General features: G+C 44.9%; 1 pseudogene; it reads left to right on the top strand.

Moving 5' to 3' along the window:
- LOC120367610 (interferon-induced transmembrane protein 3 pseudogene) overlaps window positions 1-22544 on the top strand; it is a 142482-nt pseudogene extending 119938 nt beyond the window's left edge.
- Window positions 22545-25140: the final 2596 nt, after the last annotated feature.

The following is a 25140-nucleotide window of genomic DNA, read 5'->3' on the forward strand; positions in this document are numbered from 1 at the left end:
TATCAACATTCTAGCTCCAGGAGCAAAATGTTTCAACCATTTGCCTTCATAGTGTTCAGTAGGTGGGGGCGGGGATATTCAGGCCTCCTAGGACAGCGGTCACGACACCCCTCCCTCCGGCATGGCACCAGGAATGAGGGGCCTAGCGGCGCGGGGCGCAGGGCTGGAAGATGTGATGTGCAGGGTAAGTAAGGGAGAAGTTCTTTAAAACCTCAAACAGCACAAGAAAAGATGGTCGGAGTGCTGTGGAGCCCTTCGCTAGCCTGTGACTGCCACGAGTCGCCGGGTGGCCGGCGTTAGCGTATGCCCACGGCGCCTACTAAAGTCTAGGCCTAGAAGAGGCGTCTCCCGCCCCTCCACCCACAGCCAGCCGCCACTTGATAGCTAACGCGTCTTCCGGCCGGTACACACCCACAATTAATCTTTCTTATTAAAGCCTCCATTCTGTACCCATGGGGCGACTCCAACCTATTTAGATTTCCTTGGTTGGCTGCACAAATTTAAGTGGGCAACGAGTTATAAACCTAATAACAGAGGACGAGAGAGGGTGGTTTGAGTAGAGAAGACGCAAGATGCGCCAGGGTCGTGAAGATGCTGCGGGCCTTGCCCACCGCGGCGCTCACCTCGGGGTGCCCGCCAGGCTCCGGGAAAGGTTGTGAGCCTCACACTCACACCCCACCCATGACCCTCGCGCACACACCTGCACCCCTAGCCCCTGTGCTCACAGATACACCTGCGTGGAAAGGGCCTCCTCCGGAGTTCTTAGAAACCCCTCCCAGAAAGGCACAATTCTCAGAGCATCGGAACCAGGGAACTCGCAGGGAACCAGGGAGGCTTTGTACTGTTTGGGATTAATTGAGAATAATTAACACTGGGGACCGTTAATCACCACTTTGCGGCTCTTTCCCTCCTTTCGGGTCTGCGGCGTCTGGCTCTTTCGCTCGCGCTGCCGGCGCTGGGATGCTGGTGAAAGTGAAGACGTCGCGGTAGCTGTCACCCAGTTCGGCTGTACTTTTTTAAACGCTCGCATATTGTTTGATTACTAATTCGAGTTAATATGATCTTTATGGCAACATAACAGTGGATAATTGGCCTTTTTTTCTGAACAACAATGTAAATCACAATCGCTTTATTATTTAATAACGTCAAACGCTTCGTTGCATTGGCCCCGACCGAGAAGACCTTTTCTTTCTAGACAGTGTTGTGGAGGAAGAACAATGAAGATCTAATTGTGGAGATTTCATAAGTTGGCTCCCGTAAATGAACAGCTTAGATATGGAAGTTTCAGCAGATGTGGGTACTATTCGCCTCTACAAGCTCTACTCCCACCCCCATATACGCAGTCCAAACACTCTATTGGAGGCTTTTTTTTTTTTTTTTTTTTTTTCTTGTGGTGGTGGTGGTGGTCCTCAGATCCTAGCAACCACCTAAAGTTTCCAGTAGTAATTAGAGCTTTTATCGGGCTTGCTCTCTAGCCCTTTATATTGCCGATTTAGCGTTAAGGTATTAAGTCCACACACCAAATTAGCGCGACTCCAAATAGCCACAACCACTTACTTGCCCCTCCCTCATTTTGGTGGTTGGACACTAAGAGCACAGGCCTCTAGCTTTCTTTCTTTGTTTTATTTTATTTATTTATTTTTTGTCTTACTTTGTTTTCATTTGATTTTAAAAACGGATTCACTATCGCACTGTCTGGGAATATACTTGTTTCCGGCAGAGTTTTGCCATTCTTTTGCAAACGCCTGGAAGAGCACACGAAACTCAGACAACTACAGTGCAGACGACAACGCTTGGAAGGAATGGGTCCCCGCTGCTCCAATGAAAGATTAATTACATTTGCCCCAAAAGCCTCAGTTCTAACGGTCTCTATCACGGCTTTTGCCGTCACTGGAGGACTGCTGTCTCTGGGGTCTTCAGACATCCCAGACCTTTGCAAATGAAGAGCCCCCAGCATTTGGAATTCGGGTCAAGGAGAGAGACTCCGAGCCTGCAGCAGTTTTTGTTTTTGCGTGTGCCCGCTTCTCCATTTTATTCAACTTCTGCCTGTCGGGAGGCCGAACAATCGCTCCCCACCCACCCCCCTCCGCCCCGTTTCTAAGATAAACAGGAGGTGCAAAATGTGTTGCCTGCACACGCGCCCTCGTGGGTCAGTCTTCCCGAAGCCCCCAGCGCACCGGCCATGCAGCTGTCCCCCAACCAGACCTGGGAGAAGACATCCCCCTTCTCTCTTCCCACCTGCGTTTAAAAACCATCACATTGGCTGTTTCACTAGAGTCATGTTCACATTTTCGGCCCATGCCACCTTCCAGCTTCTTCCCGGTCCACTCTCTTGTCTCTTTCTCAGGACCTAAAGAGTGTCGGGAGAGGGCGAAGAATTGGAGACGGCAGAGGATTTTCAAAACGTATCCCCCCGCCCCCTCCCACCACAAGGAGTGCATTTGGGAAACTTTCCCTAACAAGAGTTGGGCGCAGTGTTATTCTTCTCCATGGGTCTGTGGCCTCCCCGCCCCGCTGGACAATGCGTGCTTTGAGGCTCTGTGGCCTGCAGGCAGCGGGAGACGAGGGGACTGGGCAGCCTTCCTCCAAGGGACCCGCAGCTGGGGGAGCGCCAGGCCAGGGAGCAGGGACGGGGAGGCGAGCCACGCAGGAAGGAAAACCATAAAAGTGCCATTTTCCCCTCAGTGCTGCACAGAGGCAGGCTTTGAGGACACAGGGGCAGGGCAGCTGGGGGGAGGGTTAGGGGATTTGGGGGGGTTGAGAGGCTTTGCGTGTTCTTTTAACCCCCTTCCCCCACTGAAACATTTTATTTCGGCATGTAATTTTGCACACTAGGTTCTCCAACCTCCTCGCCCTCAATCTTGGTAACCCGGTCTCTGGTGAACATCACAACCCGGGGCTGGAAAGCTCCGACCCCCTCCAGGCCCCAGCGGCGCCCCAGGAAAAGCCCCTGGGCCAGGGGCTCTGGGACGTCACTTTCTAGTTGGTTTTGTTGGTTTCTTGTCTTTCTCCCCAAAAGACCCCCCACCCCCTCCTCCTCTCCAAGCAGCATCTAGGAGAGGACCCCTGGGCTCAGCGGCCGCCCTCAGACGGCTCCCATCTCGGTGGAAGCGTTTGTCTGATGTTTGAAAACGTATACAAACGGGGCGCCAGGGCCACGTGCTGTGCCTTCGAGAAGCCGCCGCGCGCCCTGCGTTTCAGAGCCCAGGACGCCGGGGCCGGCGCGGAGCCTCAAGTCTGGCCGCGGCTGAGCGGAGCGAACGATCTGGAGCGTGTTGGATCCGGGACTGCGCCGTCAGCTCCTGCTCTGTTTGTTTGTTTGTGATCTCATATTTAGCCAGCCGGGACGGTGGCAGCGAGGGAGAAAGGACGGGATGGAGGAGGGGGCCTCGCGGTGGCCACACCCCTTCCTAATGAGTTAATTTCCATATTTGCGCCTCCTGCATCGAGCGCCCTTTTTTTCTTCTTTCTTTCTTTCTTTCTTTCTTTCTTCTTCTTCTTTTTTTTTTTTTTTATCCTGACGCCTCTGTGCTGTTGCGTCTTGCACAGCGCAGACACCTCCACTCCGGATCGAAACGAAAACGCTCGCGGTGAGAGCAGAACCGCGGTCTGCTGCCGCGTCCTCCCCGAGCGTCGATCTGGGCATCACCGCGCCGGGTCCTCCCCCTGCCCCGCCCCCTCCGGAGGGTCCCGCGCGGACGGCGCACCGCGGACAGAGGCCCAGCCCCGCGTTATTCTCCCTCCCCTCGAGGTGAGGGCGGCGAGAGCGGGGCGGGCACGGTGCCCACCGGAGGGGGGAGAAATAATCGCAAACGCGCGAACCAAAAGTGAAAGTTCCAAACTGGGGACTATCCCTGGGGACGAACACCGCGGGCTCGAACTCCGGGGAGGGCGCGGAGCCCAGTGCGGGCGCGTCCGCGAGGAAAGGAGAGAAACTGAGGGTCGCTGCAAAGTTGTAGGGAAAAAGTTTGGGGAGAGCCCTCCCCGGAGGTCCAAGGCGCGTCTCGGCGGATCCAACCCGGTCTCCTACCCTTGTCGGCGGTGATTCCGCTCGGAAAATGGGTGGAAGAGACTGACCTTGGCAATCGCTCACGCCCCGGGCCCCCCAAACCCCCAAACCTTCTTACTTCGCGAAACGCATTAGGATAGGGGGCTCTGGCCCGAACTCCAAAATAGCTTGCTTGTCAGCGGCGAGCTGCAGCAATATCAAAGTGAACTGTCCCGAGCCACTCTTGTCCAGAAGCTGGGGAGCAGCTTAAGCAGCTCGCTTTAATGATGATTTGTGGCTCGGAGAGGGCCCGGACAGCAAACACCCCGCAGGTGTGTGCCGGAACACCGCCATCCCGACTTGAATGTCGATTACTCTGGCCAGCGTTTGATCGGCCCTTTGAAACCCTTTACAATTGCCTGTGACGAACGGCCAGTCTGAGTTTTTCTCTGAATAATCCCTGAGGGTAAGTCCTCCGGGCTTTTAAAGAGCTCCAGTATTTTTATTTTTTAAGAATAGAAAGAAAAACGTTCGACTTTAGTTCAGACATCGTCAACTTTTAGCCGCTAACAGGCATCACTCAAGCCAGTCGACACTTAATGACCGTTAGTTACCCTTGCTCTCTTCCTAGAAACCACATACCTATGTGTGTGTGTATGTATGTGTGTGTTTGCATGTGCCCACCTACGTCCATTGTGTTACTAAGAAGGAGAACAATGTTATTAATTTCGTTTTCTTTAATTTCAAACCTCCTTGCTTGTTTATAGAGGTTTGTGTGGGTGTTTATTATAAACATGCATTATGATTATTAACGCCATTGTTAATCTTGTCTGAATGCCTTCTCTCTTCTCTCTGAATTATATCTATTCAGTGGGAGTTAACTTAAAGGTTAAAGCTTTGCAGAGTAAAACTGGAGTTTAACTCCCCTCAACACCTTCACACCAACCCCCGTCACCAAAACGAAAATGTAGTGCTGTCCAACCTTTAATATTTACTTAGAGTGTTTACATAAGGGGAGGGAAATGAACTTTTGTCTGAAACATGCAACAAGCGGCACTTTGATTTCATAAAGTAAATGTCAACAATTGCCAGGGCTTATCAAACTGGGGGAAGGGGTGGGGTTGGAAGTGCAGTTGGCTTAAAGGCCCATTCCTGCCACTTCAGACTACAAAGGGTTACACATAAGTAAGTGCGAACTTGCCTATTGCAAAAGTTTTCTTGGTGCTTTCTAAGTCACAACAGGGGAGGGCAAAGCTGTCGTTTATTATCCAATTCTGGGCAGCAGCAGACCCCAGTACCAAGGGGCTCTTCGCTTTGGCCGGCAGAAGAGGGGTAGCCTTTCAACAGCAGCCCCCTTTGTTCTCCTGATCTCTTTCCCAATTTCAAGCTTCACTTGCACATCCCAAGTTTGTGTGTTAATGACGCTATTACCATCTGGCTCGCCCTACTTTCCAAAAGATATAAATCTCCCAGCTCCATTGCCCGCATTATCATTTAAGTGCCACCATAGCCAGAAGAAAAAGATGCTTTCAAGACTCCAGATTCTCTCGCACTTACTACCCCTGGCAAAGCTCTTCCACTATATTTATAGACTATACATTGGGGACGGGAGTGCTCCTTGAGAGACCTGATTTCCCAAGAGCTGTCCCTCCAAGCCAAAGAAGACATGCTTCTGGGTGAAAAGAAAGGCATCGAATGAATTTTCCCTTCAGACATTTTTGTTTTGTTTGCAGCAAGCAGAATAATAGTATGTGCCAACATACTTTTACGTGCTTGTGGCTTCCTTTCTGTCTCAGGTTTGTAAAAGTTTCAGTGCAACTCCCAGACGTTCAAGATGTGCCTGCCGCTCTTCAACGCTACTTTGAGCGGGAGAATAGATGTGTCTCTCTATAGGAGTGGGGGCGGGGGTGAAGAGAGATAAAAAGAGCCCTGTGAAGCAACTTTTGGGAGCTGGGTGTCCCTCCTAAGCCCTCACTTTCAGTAGCACCTGCGTAGATGTGTGGATGTTGTGTGATTTACACGCTTGTAGTTGTAGATACAGATCTTCCTCTCTCCTTCGATTCTTTCCTGGGCAAAGTAATCGGTGATTTGCGTGTTTCGAGCACAAAAGCTGAGAAAATACAACAATGGGAGTGGGGCTGGCTTGTGCTTGGCTCCACAATGACTCCATTTATCTGGCCAGGTCCGAGTGAATAGAGGAGAGCAGAGTCTGCCTCTAAACGCGTGGGCTTTTGGTTCAGGCCCCTCGCTGATTTGAACAGCTAATTTCCCTTGGCGGGTTTCTGAACTGTTTGTGCTCTTGGTCCATCATATGTGGGTGCATCTTTCTCCTTGCAATGCCTGCTCTTCTTCCCACTGTTATCTTCACAGAGGCAAGTTCCACTAAGATAAGCCAACCCAACAGGTTGGAAGAAGAATTGGAAATACGAACTTCTCAGGATCTTAAGAGAAGCTCTTAAAATCAACAGGATTTGAGCAGCACCCCCCAACCCCTTTAAAAAAATGTTGTCAAACAGAGAAAGCATCTTTAAGGAAAAATACATTCTTTCTGAGGAATAACAAAATCACTTATTATATATTCCTAACACTTTGTATGAACTGAGCACAGAAGATGCCTAAAACAGTGATTAATTGATATCACGCTCATGTAGCTGTCTGCATGTAAAAGCCACAATTTTCTTTCTAGTTCACTTTCCTGCTTTTTTTCTCCCAAACTCAAACAAGATCTTGTTTAGAAATTTGTGTCCCTACTTTTTCCTCTTGAGAACATTATCGAGTTGATATGAACAAATTGCAGGGGATCTACCATTTAAGTAAGATGCACTTTTAATCACTGATCATTAAAATGGTTATGTTAAATATACTCAATTACATGCATGACTTAACTCTAACAGTACTTTCTTTTCTCCCAGCTGCTCACGTATTCCTTAACCATAGTCTGTGGTAGAAACTTGATTATGCTGAATCCATACATTTCGATGGATTTCATCAGCCTAATTAATGCCTCAGTGTGGTCTTGGGGTCTGAATGAACGCTTTACTGTCGTTTGAGGTTAAAGGCAGTGTCGGAATGTAGAAGGTTTTTCTTTCTTAGTTACTCCTGGGGTACTTAAGCATTCCATGAAGCAAGGTGGATAGCTGTTGTTAAATAGACTATGTGAAGCAAGAAAACCCATCCAAATGGCAGAAAAGTGAGGGGAATTCTTCATGTTTGTTTCACACCAATACTTTCGGATTCCACCATCTCCAAATATTTAGTAAAGTGGAAATTACCATCTTCTGTTAAATCGTAAACCTTCACTGAGAAGGAAAAGTTGGAAATAGATTTACGGCTGATGGCTGAATATATTTTGTTTTGCTCATCAAGCTTGTCCCTGCTTCTTCTCTTCTTCCTGTTCCCACAACTTTTAGACAACTTGTTCCCTCAATTTCAACTTTCATCTTTCACAAGGAAGCACTCACAGCTGGTATTCAACAGAAACTCAAGTCACCCCCAAGTGGGTAACTACATTCTGTCTTTTCAGGTGTAAATTAACATCTGAATACATCTCAACCCCACTGACCCCTACCACCACCACCAATCCTGCCTCAGCAGAGTTGCAGCTAATCTGCACCTCCACAAATGGCAAGGCTGATAGAAGTAAAATGTCCCAAACTCCATCCCCCAGCAGAAAGACCAAAAAGTGCTTGTAGCGCCGATGAGATAAGTCCTGATATTTGCACATGTCTAATGAAACACCTGTGGAAGAGTATCTTTCAAGACATGTTTCCTCGGTGGCCAAGGAAAGAGAGAGGAAGGAAAAAAGGAGATGGGCGCATCTTGATTCTGTAAGAAATGTTCCAACTCTGACTTTGAGTCCCTGAGGACGAACTGTTTACCCAGCAGACCTTCCTTCATGCAGGAGATCCACTGACCCAGACCTTAGTCTCAGAAGGGCAACACCACATGTCCACACAAATCGGACGGAACCGGAGGATTTTAGATCTGTAACCCAACTACTACCTTGCAATTTTGTGCTTGTCATGCTAATGCCATGATTTCTGTAGCAAGGGTGTATTGCAAGGTTGGAAGTGGGGCTTTTATAATGCTTTGTGTAATGACACATGTTAGATAGAAGAGACTCATGTGCCAGGATTGGTGGCACAATACTCTTTTTTTTTTTTTTTTTTTTTCCGAGATAGAGTTTCGCTCTTGTTGCCTAGGCTGGAGTGCAATGGCATGGTCTTGGCTCACTGCAACCTCTGCTTCCTGGGTACAAATGACCTTCCTGCCTCAGCCTCCTGATTAACTGGGATTATAGGTGCCTGCCACAACACCCGGCTAATTTATTAATATTATTATTATTATTATTATTTTAGAGATGGGATCTCTCCATGTTAGACGGGCTGGTCTCAAACTCCTGACCTCAAGTGATCCGCCCACCTCGGCCTCCCAAAGTGCTGGGATTGCCGGCATGAACTACTATGCCACGCTAGTGGCACAGTACTCCTGACAAACACTGGAGGCCATTGAAACAGATAAATACAGATCTAGGTATGTTTGTAAAATGAAACAGAATGAGCTCGGGGAACTGGATAACTAAACAGATGTTGCTGGCGAGGCCATTGCAAGGGTTAAGATGCTCCTGCAGCCTCCACCTTTTCCCTCAGACCTAGTGGAGTAGCAGCATAGCACATCGCTCAATCCTTTGGGATAGATACCTAGGGAAAGAAAAAAAGGGAATGTTTCATAAACAGTACTGCAGGCAAGCAGTTATCTTCAGCTCACGGTTTCTGTACTGTTAAGGTTAGACTGCAGAGGGTCAGAGAAATACACATTTCCTGTTGGGAGTAGAGAAGAGAGAATGTGGGCAAATATGTAAAGAAATGATCCTTTTTTTAATTTTAATTTTTATGTATTATTATTTTTTTTTTTAAGACGGGGTTTCACCATGTTGGTCAGGCTGGTCTTCAACTCCCGACCTCAGGTGATCCACTGGCCTTGGCCTCCAAAGTGCTTGGATTACAGGCGTGAGCCACCACGCCCGGTGTTTTTTGTTTGTTTGTTTGTTTTTTTTTTTTTTTTTTTTTTTTTTGAGGTGGAATCTCACTCTCTCACCAGGCTGGAGTGAAGTGGCGTGATCTCGGCTCACTGCAACCTCTACTTCCTGGGTTCAAGTGATTTTCCTGCCTCAGCCTCCTGAGTAGCTGGGACTTCAGGTGCACTACCATGCCAGGCTAATTTTTGTATTTTTAGTGGAGACGGGGTTTCACTGTGTTGGCCAGGTTGATCTCGAACTCCTGACCTCGAGACTTGCCCACCTCAACCTCCCAAAGTGCTGAGACTAAGGCACGAGCCACTGCACCCGGCCTGAGCCTAAAATATTGGAGCCATACATGCTGGAATTCTCAGTACATCACTTGTATTCAGTGCTTCATGTCTCTGTGCTGTGTGATTAAGAATGCAGGCAAATCATCAAACTTGCAGTATTGACCTTACGTGATTTATATCTTGGAAATCAAGGACAAGATATCTTAATACAGCCCATTTACAAAAATTAAATAAAACTCTTCAGTGTCTAAGACCAGGATGGAGGCCAGGTCCGATGACTCATGCCTGTAATCCCAGCACTTGGGGAGGCCGAGGCAGGCGGATCACAAGGTCAGGAGTTCGAGACCAGCCTGGCCAGCATGGTGAAACTCCATCTCTACTAAAAGTACAAAAAATTAGCCAGGCGTCGTGGTGACCTCCTGTAATCCTAACTACTAAGGAAGCTGAGGCAGGAGAATCACTTGAACCCAGGAGGCAGAGGTTGCAGTGAGCCGAGATCATACCACTGCACTCCACCCTGGGCGACAGAGCGGGACTCTGCCTAAAAAAAAAAAAAAAGACTGGAATGGGGTTTAGTCATCACCCTTAACTGTAAGCAAGACAAATTCACACACTGATCAAGCATCCAAGAAGATAACGTTTTCACCAGTGGTCTCTCCTTGACGGATAATCCGAGGTCAGCCACTCCCAGCCTGGCCACTATGTGCCTGTTCTTACTTTCCCTGTTCCACCTCCACAAATGACAGCTGCTTCAGAAATAAAGAACTTGGTTCTTGGATAGGTTTGGGCCTCTTTGGCATGATGTAGTTCCTAAATGTCACCTTCACTGCTATGGAGAAGCCTGTAGACTATGATCATGGATAAACTCTGCTGTGTTGACGGGAGCGTTTGAAACTAGAACAAGGTTGCCAAAAAATAGACTCAATGGGTTGGGGGCTTCTAAGATCTTGAGAAATGAAGCCAATTTGAAATGTTGGCTTTTTATATTAGACCAAGTTGTCCCATTTTCTTCCAGAGTTGAATAGAAGCAAAATACCTGGCCTGAGGCAGGGGATCCCTGATGACAGTTGAACTAATTGAGGTGGTGTTTCTTGATTCAGCCCAAAGATCTTACCGATGGGAGAGGTAGGAGATGCAGCCTCCAACAGCCTTAGTTTCAGAAAAGTTTTACACATCCATGCTTTGAAGTTATAAACTGAATGAATCTATGTCACTTAGGTTGCTACCATCTGATTCCCCTCTAGCGCCTTTTTTTTTTTTTTTTTTTTTTTGAGACGGAGTTTCGCTCTTGTTACCCAGGCTGGAGTGCAATGGTGCGATCTCGGCTCACCGCAACCTCCTCCTCCTGGGTTCAGGCAATTCTCCTGCCTCAGCCTCCTGAGTAGCTGGGATTACAGGCACGCGCCACCATGCCCAGCTAATTTTTTGTATTTTTAGTAGAGATGGGGTTTCACCATGTCGACCAGGATTGTCTCGATCTTTTAACCTCGTGATCCACCCGCCTCGGCCTCCCAAAGTGCTGGGATTACAGGCTTGAGCCACCGCGCCCAGTCCACAAGTCATTAGTTTAAGAGCAGCGGCTAACAGTGGAGAGGATGCAGGTAAGGATCCGTCTTCCTCATGCTCTCCTGTGACATGGCGGCATTTGTGTGTGGCAGACTCAGACTTTAAAGACAACGCTGAGAGTTCAGCAAGAAACAGTGGCTCTGAGGCAGAGAAACGGCTTGCTGTCGTTTTATGGGTTCATGTTATTCATGATCAGATGCCATTCCATTTCTTTTGAGCTCAAGGATTTACCTACTGCAGAAACCCTGCCCATGTTGACGGGAATAATCAACCTGCCTTAAAGCTTCAAAGCTTCAAAGGACAGGTTTTGAGATTTTTGGGCATTTAGTTTCAGATTTCGACTCTAAAATCCAAGCCTGAATTGCTTATTGGTTTGGAGAAGAAAACACTTAATTTGAAATTCTGATAAAAACTGTATGGCAGCAAACTTAGTTGAGCTTAGAAACAGCTTTGAATCCCAGATCCCAATATGTTGCCTCTTATATTACTTATTTAAGGAAGAAAAAAAAGGCAGCACCTGGTCTCTAACCAGGAGAAAAGCCTATTCGAAGTATTTCAGTCATTCTCAGCAGGTCAGTCCTCTGCTGTTCTTAGAGACAACAATATTTAAAGCTGTCTGGGTAGTTCTGGTCTCATGTCATCCAAACAGCACATTTTCAAACTCAGAAATGCCAGATCGTGTTATTTCTGTGGCAGAGGGTTGCTTAAGATCTGTGACAGCTGAGATTTTCCTATCGATTATGTGACAATGCAGTTCATTTACAGAGTTTGGAGAAATTAGAAAAGCCTCCAGTTTAACAAGGGGGCCCTTAATTCAAGTGCTGTGTTGTATTTCAATGCAGAAATCAAAATTCAAGTTAGAGAAAGTGGAAGAGTGAATTAAATCTTGAGCCCAAACTTCTGTAGCGAAATCAAACTCCTAGGAGGGCTTTGACTAATAATTTAATTGGAAGCCTTACGATTGGGTAACTGGATATGTAAACTATGCAAGAAATCTTATCTTATATAATGAATAGCATATTTAAATCCATGTATGTGTTTAAAATTGCTCCTAAATTTAAAGCACGGAGTGAGTCTAAAACAGGACAGACGAACCCAAGAACACTTGTGACCGTGTGTGCTGAGGAGCAGCAGAGGTGGGTGATTACAGGAGCGCTAACCTGCAAACCCCTTGAGAGATCTCCTTCAGATGCGTCTTAAGTTCTTAAATGATGTAACGTGCCTGCATTTTTCAAATGCATTCACAGGTAAAAATACTAGTTTTACGTTGAGTGTCAATTCTTTATCCATCCGTCACAGAATACATACAGATATAGGGAAGTAACTCGATGTCCAATACGTTCCAGGGGCCCAGGATTTCAATCCAAAGCAAACCTGGGTAATGTAACTGTAGATCAAGGGTGCCTGAGAGCACAGCCACACCCCCTCAGAGGGTTAACTGGAGGAGAGGAAAGAGAGAAGCTCCTCCGTGCCGTGTGTGAGTGACAGGAGGAAGCGGGCAGAGGAGCAGGCCAGCGGACGCCTGCCGTCCCCACACCGACGCGCTCCCTGTGGGGGTCCCAGCGGGAAAACTGCCGCGCGGCTCTGGCCTGCACCTTGCCCACCCAGCCGGCAGCTCCTCTTGCATCTGCTTATTTATTGCCCAGAAGTCATCCAGCATGTCGAAGGGGCGATTATCGGCAATTTGTCAGCCTGAATTTGTTGCTGGCAATCACTTTTTGGTGAAGTTTCCCTCTCAGGCACTTGAGTTTTGGGATTAGAAAACGGGATGGCAGAGCATTGTCCTGTGGCCTGCTTTTCATTTAGACACAACCAGGCAGACAGAAGGAAACGGAGCATTCATCTGACTGCAGTCACCCCAAAACACTGGCCACTTGCATCCAGAAACTGGTTCCTCCTACAAACTCTCCGTTCTCCCTGGGGCCCTTCACAGGCCTTGTCTAGACTGTGGCTTCGCTTTCCCTGGTGAGTGACTGTGTGTAAGAAGTAGGGGGCCTCCACATTCTGCCCGATCCCCGCCATTCTTCACCAAACGTTAATGTCTTGGGCCTGCAATTTACTTGGGCAACCTGGGACTGAGACTCTGAAGTTGCAAGTGTTTTGTTTTGTTTGCTTTTAGGTTTTTGTTTGTTTGTTTTGTTTTGTTTTGAGAGAGTCTCGCTCTGTTGTCCAGGCTGGAGTGCAGTGGCACGATCTCGGCTCACTGCAACCTCCGCCTCCCAGGTTCAAGCAATTCTCTACCTCAGCCTCCCGAGTAGCTGGGATTACAGGTGTGTGTCACCAACGCCCCACTAACATTTATGTTTTTTTAGTAGTGATGGGGTTTCACCTTCTTGGCCAGGCTGATCTTGAACTCCTGACCTCATGATCCAAAATGCTGGGATTACAGGCGTGAGCTGCCGCTCCCAGCCTGCTTTTAGTCTTCTGTTTGCGGATGTGGGTCCTGAATCAGTGCCCCCCAAGGTGAAACCTTTTCCCTTTTGCCCCTCCTCTTCCCTTCCTCTCTTTGTGGGTGGGGGAAGATGGTGGTCAAAGAGCAGGCCTGTCCCTCAGATGGGGCAGCTGGGGCGAGTGCTTCAGAGTGGCTGCTATACCTCACTCTTTTTTTTTTTTTTTTTTTTGAGACGGAGTTTCGCTCTCGTTACCCAGGCTGGAGTGCAATGGTGCGATCTCGGCTCACCGCAGCCTCTGCCTCCTGGGTTCAGGCAATTCTCCTGCCTCAGCCTCCTGAGTAGCTGGGATTATAGGCACGCACCACCATGCTCAGCTAATTTTTGTATTTTTAGTTGAGACGGGGTTTCACCTTGTTGACCAGGATGGTCTGGATCTCTTGACCTCGTGATCCACACACCTCGGCCTCCCAAAGTGCTGGGATTACAGGGTGAGCCACCGCGCCCGGCCTATACCTCATTCTTATCTTCTGACAATCGCTAAAATTCAGTTTCAGAGATTCTGTCTTTAGCCTAAGAAGGATGCCAAAAGGGTGGGCCTCCTTTCCGGTGGCAGCGGCTTGGTAGCGAGTAGGCCCTGGTCAGGTTGCCCCAGACTATGCCCTTCTCACAGTAGTCCTGTGGTGGGGGGGGTCTAGAATGGACCCTGCAGGAACAGCTCTGGAAAAGCTGTAAGGCGGGCAAAGCAGTGGGCAGGGCTAGCAGCTCTGGATCAGCGTGGCTCCTGACGCACAGCCTTCCTAGTCCTGGCTGGAGCCCAAATACAAACCCAGGGGAAAGTTCTCATGCTTCAATCCCATAATTCCCCACTTGCTTTTTTTTTTTTTTTTTTTGAGATGGAGTCTCTGTCACCCAGGCTGGAGTGCAATGGTGTGATCTCGGCTCACCGCAGCCTCCACCTCCTGGGTTCAAGCGATTCTCCTGCCTCAGCCTCCCGAGTAGCTGGGACTCCAGGCGTTGGCCACCATGCTCAGCTAATTTTTGTATTTTTAGTAGAGATGGGGTTTCACCATGTTGGCCAGGATGGTCTTGATCTCCTGACCTCATGATCTGCCCACCTCAGCTTCCCAAAATGTTGGGATTACAAGCGTTATCCACTGCACTGCCAAGCAATTCCTCACTTTCTTTTTTCTGCTCAGCTCTCCAACTTATCAACCTTGATTCTAAGAAGAAAAATAGGTTCAGTGTAGTGGCTCATGCCTGTAATCCCATAAATTTGGGAGGGAGAGGTGGGTGGATCACTTAAGGTCAGGAGTTCGAAACCAGCTGACCAACATGGTGAAACCCTCTCTACTAAAAATACAAAAATCAGCCAGGCGTGGTGGCATGTGGCTGTAATCCCAGATACTCAGGAGGCCAAGGCAGGAGAATCGCTTGAACCCGGGAGATGGAGGTTATAGTGAGCCAAGATCGTGCCACTGCACTCCAGTCTGACCGACAGAGTGAGACTCTGTCTAAATAAAAAGAAAAACATTTGTATACCTGAAAGTTCCCTTCTACCAGGAAGCTTCCCTTAACACCTCTTTTTCATTTGGTTGGAGAAGTCTTCTACTGATCCAAGGCAAGACCACTAAAATGTTTTGAGAAATGGAAAAGTACACGCAAACGTACAGCCTAGGTAGCTGAGCCTCATCCGCACGTTTTGACTGAGAGTTGCCAAGCAAATGCTCTTCAGACCCACCCTTAGAGGAGTTCCTTATTCCCTGCTCCCAAAATTTAACATGTGATTAGTACCAAAATATGCCTCCCTTAACTAATACCTTCTTTTTTTTTTTTTTTTTTTTTTGAAATGGAATTTCGCTCTTGTTACCCAGACTGGAGTGCAATGGCACGATCTCGGCTCACCGCAACGTCCGCCTCCTGGGTTCAAGCAATTCTCCTGCCTCAGCCTCCCTAGTAGCTGGGACTACAGGCGTGCGCCACCATGCCCCGCTAATTTTTGTATTTTTTTTTTTTTTTTTTTTTTTTTTTTTTTTTTTGAGAGGGAGTTTCGCTCTTGTTGCCCAGGCTGGAGTGCAATGGCGCGATCTCGGCTCACCGCAACCTCCGCCTCCTGGGTTCAGGCAATTCTCCTGCCTCAGCCTCCTGAGTAGCTGAGATTACAGGCACACGCCACCATGCCCAGCTAATTTTTAGTATTTTTTTTTAGTAGAGACGGGGTTTCACCATGTTGACCAGGATGGTCTTGATCTCTTGACCTCGTGATCCACCCGCCTCAGCCTCCCAAAGTGCTGGGATTACAGGCTTGAGCCACCGAATTTTTGTATTTTTAGTAGATTTGGGGTTTCACCATGTTGACCAGGATGGTCTCGATCTTTTGACCTCGTGATCCACCCTCCTCAGCCTCCCAAAGTGCTGGGATTACAGGCGTGAGCCACCACGCCTGGCCAACTAATACCCTCTTGAACCTATGGAAAGGAAACGGCATTTCTTTGAAATTCCCAGTGGGAGTTAAGGACCACCTGACTGCCCTTGCCTTCATCTGCTAATCACATGTAACTATCTTTCTGAACACCCACCTCCTCCCCTAGAGAGTCACTGATTGGCCCATGGCATACTTAATACTTTTCCTTCTCTTCTCAGATTCTCATCCCTTGCCCTTCTCTCCCTTGCCCCCCACCCCCAGCAAATTTTTAGAATTAAATCATGATCTTTCTCCAAATGCCATGACAAGTTAGAAAGGGAACTTCGAGACAGCACTAGAAATGCACTGATAAGAGAGTACTATTACAAGGCGGGGTTCAGTGGCTCAGGCATGTAATCCCAGCACTTTGGGAGACCGAGGTGGGGGGATCACTTGACGACAAGAGTTCGAGATCAGCCTGGCCAACATGGAGAAGCCCTGTCTCTACTACAAATACAAAAATTAGCTGGGCATGGTGGCATGCACCTTTAATCCTAGCTACTTGGGAAGCTGAGGCCGAAGAATCACTTGAATCCAGCAGGCAGAGGCTGCCGTGAGCCAAGATCAGGCTACTGCACTCCAGCCTGGGCAACAGAGCGAGACTCTGACTCAAGAAAATAAATAAATAAATAAAAAGTACTATTACAGCTGAATGCAGTAGACAAACAGCAATTTGGAGTATCAGCAATTCATTGCACATTTTTATACAGTCTTTTGTTTGTTGTTGTTTTACTTCATTTTTAGGATCTATTGATCCTAGCAGATACAAGTTAAACCCGAAGTAAATTAGAACAATGTTAAAGAAAAACCAGACCAAGCCCCTCCTGGACTGGTAGCCCTGCTCTCTTATGTAGCTGGTGGTTATTTGGTAGCAGAGGCAGACCTACACCAAAGCCCCACTTCCTGTTACTTAGTTACAAACCTGGCAGAAGGGCGCGACTCCATACCTCCAGAAGGAAGTCCGTGCTTAATAACCACAACAAACCAATAAAAACAATTCGCTGGAGAAATCGTCTTCACCACACGCCCGCCTTACCATGAGATGTAGGTTCCTGAGAAATGTGACAGCGTCCGATAACACAGCTTGTCTTACGGTTTGACTACGTGACTTTGTGGAATTTCTGCTTGTGGTGCCTGAAGTTGTTTCCTGGAAGTGAAACTGGAATCTTTTGCAATCATTTCATATCCCTGCCCCGGAGTTACTCTCTCTAAGACTCCGAATATGTCTACTCGTATGGACTTTTAATATTTCTACCCTAGTGAAAAGGCTCCATTTTGTAGTAGAGAACATACTAGGTTAGAAATGGCAACCAGGGCTGGGCCTGGTGGCTCACACCTGGTGGCTCCCAACACTTTGGGAGGCTGAGGTGGGCAGATCACCCGAGGTCAGAAGTTCGAGACCAGCCTGACCAACATGGAGAAACGCCGGCTCTACTAAAAATACAAAATTAGCCAGGTGTGGTGGCGCATGCCTGTAATCCCAGCTACCCGGGAGGGAGGCTGAGGCAGGAGAATCGCTTAAACCCAGGAGGTGGAGGTTGTGGTGAGATGAGATTATGCCATTGCACTCCAGCCTGGGCAACAAGAACAAAACTTCGTCTCAAAAAAACGAAGAAGAAGAAAAACATGCCAGCCAGGACCTAGGCTCTAGTTTAGGCATCTAATGAATATTTTGTACATAAGGCAGTTCATGCTTCTGGGCTTCAGATTTTGCGTATATAAAGTAAAAATATAAGACTAGATAATCTCTTAGGTTCCTCAGCCCCTGCGTTCTGTACTTTTGTAACATAGCTGCAAATTTTCAATCTAAGACAAGATCCAGATTTATGCGTTTCTGAATAAAATACCTATTTATTTCATAGTCCTTTTAGTAAAAGTTTATGCAAAGGACTGAAAAATGATTTTTGGTCTTCTGTGGGAGAGATTCTGAATTGGACCAGAGGAAACCACACTAAGAGACGTGGCATTGCCTTCTTTTATAGAAATGAACTATTGCCTTATACTTCAACTTTTTTTCCTTTTCAGATCCAACTTAGAAATCGTGTTTCATTCAAGATAAGGCTCGTGGTGTAGGAGGTTGTGACCTGGCTTGCATCATTCCAAGACTTCTATCATCTGTTTTCCAAACCCAAGGAGGACCTCGTTTTCTGTGTGATAGTTCTTCATGCTTTGCCAGCCAATGGGTCTTTAAGGAAGCTTGCCAAGAGTTCCCGGCTGGGAAGGACAGTTTGAATTCATCATAGACAATGAGCTGGCACCACAGTTTAAGTGACTCACCAACCTGGTTACCCACTTCAACATGTCAAGAACCACACTATCTAATTGAAAGAACTGTGTTTCAGCAAAGTGTAATTGGATTGCACGGCAAGATCAGCTCAAACTATGCCTCTGACCTTGCCTTTCAGTGGCTGTTTTGAGCACAAGAGGAGAAAGGAAATGGTTCCTGAATTACATTTGGTTTTTAAAAATTAAGTTTAGGCTGGGCGCGGGGGCTCACGCCTGTAATCCCAGCACTTTGGGAGGCCGAGACGGGTGGATAACGATGTCAAGAGATCGAGACCATCCTGGTCAACATGGTGAAACCTCGTCTCTACCAAAAATACAAAAATTAGCTGGGCATGGTGGTGCGTGCCTGTAATCCCAGCTACTCAGGAGGCTGAGGCAGGAGAATTGCCTGAACCCAGGAGGAGGAGGTTGCGGTGAGCCGAGATCGCGCCATTGCAATCCAGCCTGGGTAACAAGAGTGAAACTCCGTCTCAAAAAAAAAAAAAAAAAAAAAAAATTAAGTTTAATTAATAAATACTTGGTTTTATGTTCATCCCATTGTAGGAACATAATGATTATTGCTGAACAGTCAACATAGGTCATAGTAAAATCAACATTTAAGATGAGGTTAAAACATTCCTCTGAAATTTTAGTATTCACTTTTGAAGTGTCAATTACTATATTTCTATAATTTCTCATTTTTTTCTTGGCTTAGAGTCAAGATGAAAAATGATATTTGAATTAAAGACATTGTTTTCTTATATAGCCGCTGCTTTCTAAAATGCAAATCCACCCAGTGCTTCATTATTTGCACACATGCGCACACACACACACACGCACACACACACGCGCACACACACGCGCGCACACACACACGCACAGAGCCGGCACCCAAATGGCAGAGGAGGTCCTTTCAAGACTTCTAGGACCTGGATCATGTACATAGCAGATGAGAAAATGAAGTAAGAGATAGAGAGCAATAACAATAAAAGTCAGTGATTTCAGTTTATAAAAAGTCATTGTGTAGTACTCAGATATTTTTAAAGGCAAGTATTATTATGATTAACGTATATTATACTTCTAAATTATTATGATTCTCATCTAATTTCAAGTCACACATAGGAGCCATTTTAAAGCATTTTGTATTACAACCTATCAACAAAAATCAACTAATAGAGTTTCATAATGTGCATAGGTTTACCCCATGGGGAATTAACATTTTTATCTGCAAGTATTTCTCTTGTTGTGAGACTTTAGGACAAGACAGCTTTTGGTATTAACATAGAAGAATATTCCATGGTTTTTTTTTTTTAAGCTTTAATGTTCTTTACTCTAAAATTAAGTATACACGGTATTTTTTTTTCTTCCTAGTGTTCTCTTGTTTTATGTAGAGTATTTTCAGTTGTTGTTTTTAATGTTTACATTATTTTTATTAAGTCATTTGGTAAAAGATAAAATGTATAATAATGGCCCCTTGCTTTTCTCCTAATTTAATTATTTCAAGTCAAGCAAAATTGGATACTTTTCTTTCAGGAAAAAAAAAAAAATCTTGAACATGATTTTGAGGCAAGAATGATGACTTACAGCATCTTTTCTCTGACAAACTAGCATTTATGATGGTTTCTAAGTTGATTATTCTCAGAGAAAAAGGGAGATATTAGAATTTCCAAGTAAATTGCATTGTTTTAAAAAATACTTGAATGCATTGTTCATATTGTTGCCAACTATTGACCAAGAAAGAGAAGAAGAAAAAAGAAACAAAAAAGTAGTATCTGCTCCAATTGTGAAATTTTGCAGTTTGAAAGACTTGTAAATTCTAATTTTTTTTCTTTTTTGCAAAGCAGTAGTAATTAATACCAAAGGCTTAGACAATTTAGGACCGTAACCTCCCTTCCCACCGCCCAACCTTTTTTTTTTTTAACTTTAACCATGATAGGCATCTCTGCAAGGTAGGTTTTAACATATTTTTTTCCTAATTTTTTTCCCTCCATTCAGTAAGAAGGATAAGCTTTTAGAGTACCCAGTCACCGTGGTAACTGCCAAAAAAATTCTCCTGAAGTTTGAAGAGGTCACCTCGCAGGGCCAGCAACCCTGGCCTCTGTGAGCACGGTCTGGCATGCCCCAGCCTGCGGTTGGAGTGTCAGGCCAGATCTGACCCTGGGAGGTGGACCATTCTGGCTCTGATATAAATTTTTTGAGTCAGTTCATGGCCTGGACTCTCCAGGTGGCCTCCAAAATCGATTTTGACCCCCTGACCCTGTCTCACGGAGGCATAGCATCCACCCTAAGTAAGGATTTAGCCAGGAGTGACAGCTTTCCACTGAGTGTTATTGGGGACAGTATAAACAGTTTGGAAAGCAAGTAAGAAGGTGTGAGTGCTAGAAGTCATTAAGAGCACATTAAAACCAATTTTAAAAAGTATTTATCAAAAGAAGTTTAAAATGTGTGTCTGTTACAGAATTCCTGTGATCTATAGTTTTCCAGCCAGTTTTGAATGTAAATAGGTCACATATGTTTATCTTTTTGCATACTTTATTACAAATATTTAAATAAGATAGGCATGCTACAAAAGAGGTATAGCAGGAATGTAATATGCTCAGAAGAGGCAAGCTGGTTATTAAAACACATTAACAGTCGAAGAGTTTCTAATATTTTAAATACTCAAATTTTGCATGTATGTTTTGAAATGTTTAAAATGGAAGAATAAAGAACCTTTAAAAAAGAACAGCAGCCTACAGTCTGGAATAAAGATAAATTTGTTGCACTCAAGGTTTCTACTTTGTAAAACAAGAACCCAATACACTCATTTGAATAAAAATGAGAGAAAAATAGAGAGAGTTACATCTTACAGAGCTAAAGAGGAATAAAACAACAACAAAAAAGTCTCTGAATAACTTTATGTATTTTCAACAGTTTAAGATATCAGAAATCTAGAAAATAAATACGATATTATAAATCATCAGTGATTTTCCTTCCTACACCCTCCACCCCCCACCAAGGATGCCACCCTGAATGTTTTATTTTCTCTCTTTGAGAGTTCTAGTCTGTGAACTCAGTATGTAAATGTGGCCATCAGGAAGATGAACTGTCAAGAGGAAAGATTATGTTTCTCTTTCTTAAAACTATTCACAGCATTTCTTCTTCCAGTGCTTTACTCAGAGTTCTCCCCTGTTCTCAGCTCTGTTGAAAGTGGCTTCAAAAGCAACACTGCAGGGCTGCAGGGCTAAACCAGTTGTGCTGTGAAGTTGTTGAGATGCCATTTCATCTGAACACTTTGTAAATTAGATTTTTAAGTAGGGGTGAATATCCTTTTGGGAGAGGGAACGGAGCGAGTAGAAGAAGCGAGGAAGGATGGAGCAGTTAGTGTGTATATATGTACTCTGTGTTTGGAGGCCTCTGTGTCTTGGCTTCTCACTACGTTAAATCCCTATTATAAAACTTATCTTCACAAAGCCTATTATAGTATTCTGAGAACAAATTGGACCATGAATAACTTAGTTGGAAGGTGTAGATTGTTTTCTACTCAGGGGAAGTGAGAGAGGACAACAGGTTAACTGAAAGGATAGTGATTAATCTTAAATAGATGGATTTCAAAGTTCCACTCCTGTTAAAGAGTACCTTTGATATTTCCCCTCTTCAGACTCAACGTTTCCACTCTCTTTGTGTTAAGAATTGTCCTAGTGATTACACTGTCCCCCTAATATAGCTCAAACTGTAGGTCATTTTTTTCCAGGTTGTTAATCTGTCAGAGGTGACCAGAAAGATACTCTACTTCCTGTCGGTTAAATCGGTGATTCCAGAGTGGTACTAGGCTTAGATACAAAAGTCAATGATAAAAATGTCTTGCATAAATCATAGTTCGCTTCGATAAAATTCTTACTGAAACTTTTTAAGTTGCTTAATACCCTATAGTTTACAAAGCACTTTTTAATTCATAATTTTGTTTAATCCTTAGAATGGTATCATAAGATAAACAAAACTCATCAATCCCATTTTACCTGTGACTGCACACTGTGATTGAGCTAATAAAGGGAAGAACTGAGATACCAACTCAGATTTTGTAGCTTCTGTTTGAGGTGATTAACCTGTAGCAATGGCTTTTGAATTATTTTTGTGTTCTTTATCCCTGAAAACCAAGATTTTGTATTATAGAGCAAATATTTTATATCTCACAAATTAAAAATTTAAAAGACATGACTGAAAAGAATTATATTTACTTAAAAGTGAATTTTACTGGGTGTTTTTCTCCTTTCTATATATACGCTTCAATGGTCTTTGAGAACTGAAGGTTTTAATTTCCAAAAGTTAAATATGGAAAGCTCTATGTAAATTAAATAACCACCTGGAATTTAAACCATGTATATGAAAACCATAGATTCTGTATTTCAAAATAAAATTACCATAAGGCTTTAGAAGCAGGTTCTGCATGTTTAGTGATTATTTAAGAATATACCATTGACAAAACTCTTCAGTGTTAGAGGTGAGTTTTCCCTTCAATTTTAAAAAACTTTTAAAAATCTTGTAACATCTTGGCAAGTTTTGATAAAGTCATATATAACTACTCTTGGTTCCTTGGGCTTTTATTTTTTGCGTTAAAAAAAAAAGGTTTGCGGCCGGATGCTGTGGCTCACGCCTATAATCCCAGCACTTTGGGAAGCCGAGGTGGGTGGATCACGAGGTCAAGAGATCGAGACCATGTTGGTCTACATGGTGAAACCCTGTCTCTACTGAAAATACAAAAAAATTAACTGGACGTGGTGCTGCACGCCTGTAGTCCCAGCTACTTAGGAGGCTGAGGCAGGAGAATTGCCTGAACCCAGGAGGCGGAGGTTGCGGTGAGCCGAGATTGCGCCATTGCACTCCAGCCTGGGTAACAAGAGTGAAACTCCGTCTCAAAACACACACACACACACACACACACACACACGCACAAAGGTTTGCAAAAAAGAAATAGTAATAAAAGGATTAGTTAACTTGACATTAATGTAACCTATCTAAACATTACAGAAATCAAGAAATACAAACAGATGACATTATTTTATTCTTCATAGGTTTTTGATTATATTGCTTTAAACATAATTCAGACAGTGTGGTTGTTAATCTGGAAATTCTTATTTTTTATTTCTTAAATTATGTAAAATTAAATTAGTCATTTTATATATACTTAATACTTTTGCCCTCGAATTATGCTGGCAGCCAGAAAAATCTAGTTAGGCTTGTTAGCATCAGACAACATGAAAAAGTGTACAGAAAAAGCGACTGCTCTGGCATCAACAATGACATACTCGGCCGGGCGCGGTGGCTCAAGCCTGTAATCCCAGCACTTTGGGAGGCCGAGGCAGGTGGATCACGAGGTCGAGAGATCGAGACCATCCTGGTCAACGTGGTGAAACGCCGTCTCTACTAAAAATACAAAAAAAAATTAGCTGGGCATGGTGGTGCGTGCCTGTAATCCCAGCTACTCAGGAGGCTGAGGCAGGAGAATTGCCTGAACCCAGGAGGCGGAGGTTGCGGTGAGCCGAGATCGCGCCATTGCACTCCAGCCTGGGCAACAAGAGCAACACTCTGTCTCAAAAACAAACAAACAAACAAACAAAAACAAACAAAAAAAAAACAATGACATACTCTCACCGTGTTTGTACTAAAGTTTTTCTGCAGAAACATGACATTACACTGAGGATTGTGCAGTTTGATGTGCAGGTAAATGATCACGTCTCCAAATCCAAACTTCCAGCGTCTCCTCCACTTACATGCAAATTAGGAAATGCACAAATAAGGTCTCACAGACTGATAGCTGTGTTAGTTTGGATATTCTTCGAAATTTTCAAATGTCTTATATTATCAATCTCATTCATTTTGTTCATATGTGTCTTTAGCAGCCATTCAGAACAGGTTCTCTTCCCGCCTTCCTTCCTTCCCTCCGTCCTTCCTTCCCTCTGTCCTTCCCTCTGTCCTTCCCTCTGTCCTTCCCTCTGTCCTTCCTTCCCTCTGTCCTTCCTTCTCTCTGTCCTTCCTTCCCTTCATTCTCCCTCTTCCTCTTTTTCTTCTTCCTTTCTTTTTCTCTTCTCTTTTCCCCTCCTTCTCCTTCTCTTTTTTCTTTCCCCTCCTTTTTCTTCCCTTCTTCTTTCTTGTTACTCATCAGTTTTTAGCTGTTTTTGTTTTAAAATGTAGGGCGGCTTAGGCTAAGGGGTTGTCTAATGCCATATATTTTGCCAAACCGATGTGCTGAACAATGAAACGCTCACTTCAGTATGAACTTGCATCCAGTCAGAAATTCCTCAAGTATAGGATCAAGATTTTCCTGACAACGAAATTCCAATACTGAGGGATTAACTTTTAAAATGTTACAGATTCTGGCCATTTCCCTCTTGCTATCCGTGTAGTCTTTTTTTTTTTTTTTTTTTTTTTTTTTTTTTTTGAGACGGAGTTTCGCTCTTGTTACCCAGGCTGGAGTGCAATGGCGCGATCTCGGCTCACCGCAACCTCCGCCTCCTGGGTTCAGGCAATTCTCCTGCCTCAGCCTCCTGAGTAGCTGGGATTACAGGCACGTGCCACCATGCCCAGCTGATTTTTTTTTTTTTGTATTTTTAGTAGAGACGGGGTTTCACCATGTTGACCAGGATGGTCTTGATCCCTTGACCTCGTGATCCACCCGCCTCTGCCTCCCAAAGTGCTGGGATTACAGGGGTGAGCCACCGCGCCCGGCCCGTGTAGTCTTTCTAAGTCAGCTGAACTATTGGTTCTTATGTTAGCATCTTCTGTTGCAACAAAAAAGAGCATTTTTAGAAATTCGACAAGAAATTTTGTCAACTTGCTACACACAATTTGTATATAAGTATATAAAAGCACCATACTAGCTAGCATTGAAAAATCTGAATAAAGGTCAGAGATTCCTCACTTTTTCCCTCCCCTGTCCAATATACTGTGGTATTAAATATTTATGTTAATTCCATTTCTCTTCTCAACTCCTACAAGACTGTTATCAACCTAGACAGATGAATAAATTTTGACAAAATAAGATTTATTTAAAATGATGAGAATTCTTCCTAATGAAGTTTTTCAGCAAGTCAATAAGGCATAAAATGTTCTGTATTCTTCTAAAAGCAGAAGTATATATCCATGTTTATTTAGAAAATCACAATGAACGCCTGGGTGCG

Source organism: Saimiri boliviensis, chromosome 8 (assembly GCF_048565385.1).
Source record: "Saimiri boliviensis isolate mSaiBol1 chromosome 8, mSaiBol1.pri, whole genome shotgun sequence".
NCBI lineage: Eukaryota > Metazoa > Chordata > Mammalia > Primates > Cebidae > Saimiri > Saimiri boliviensis.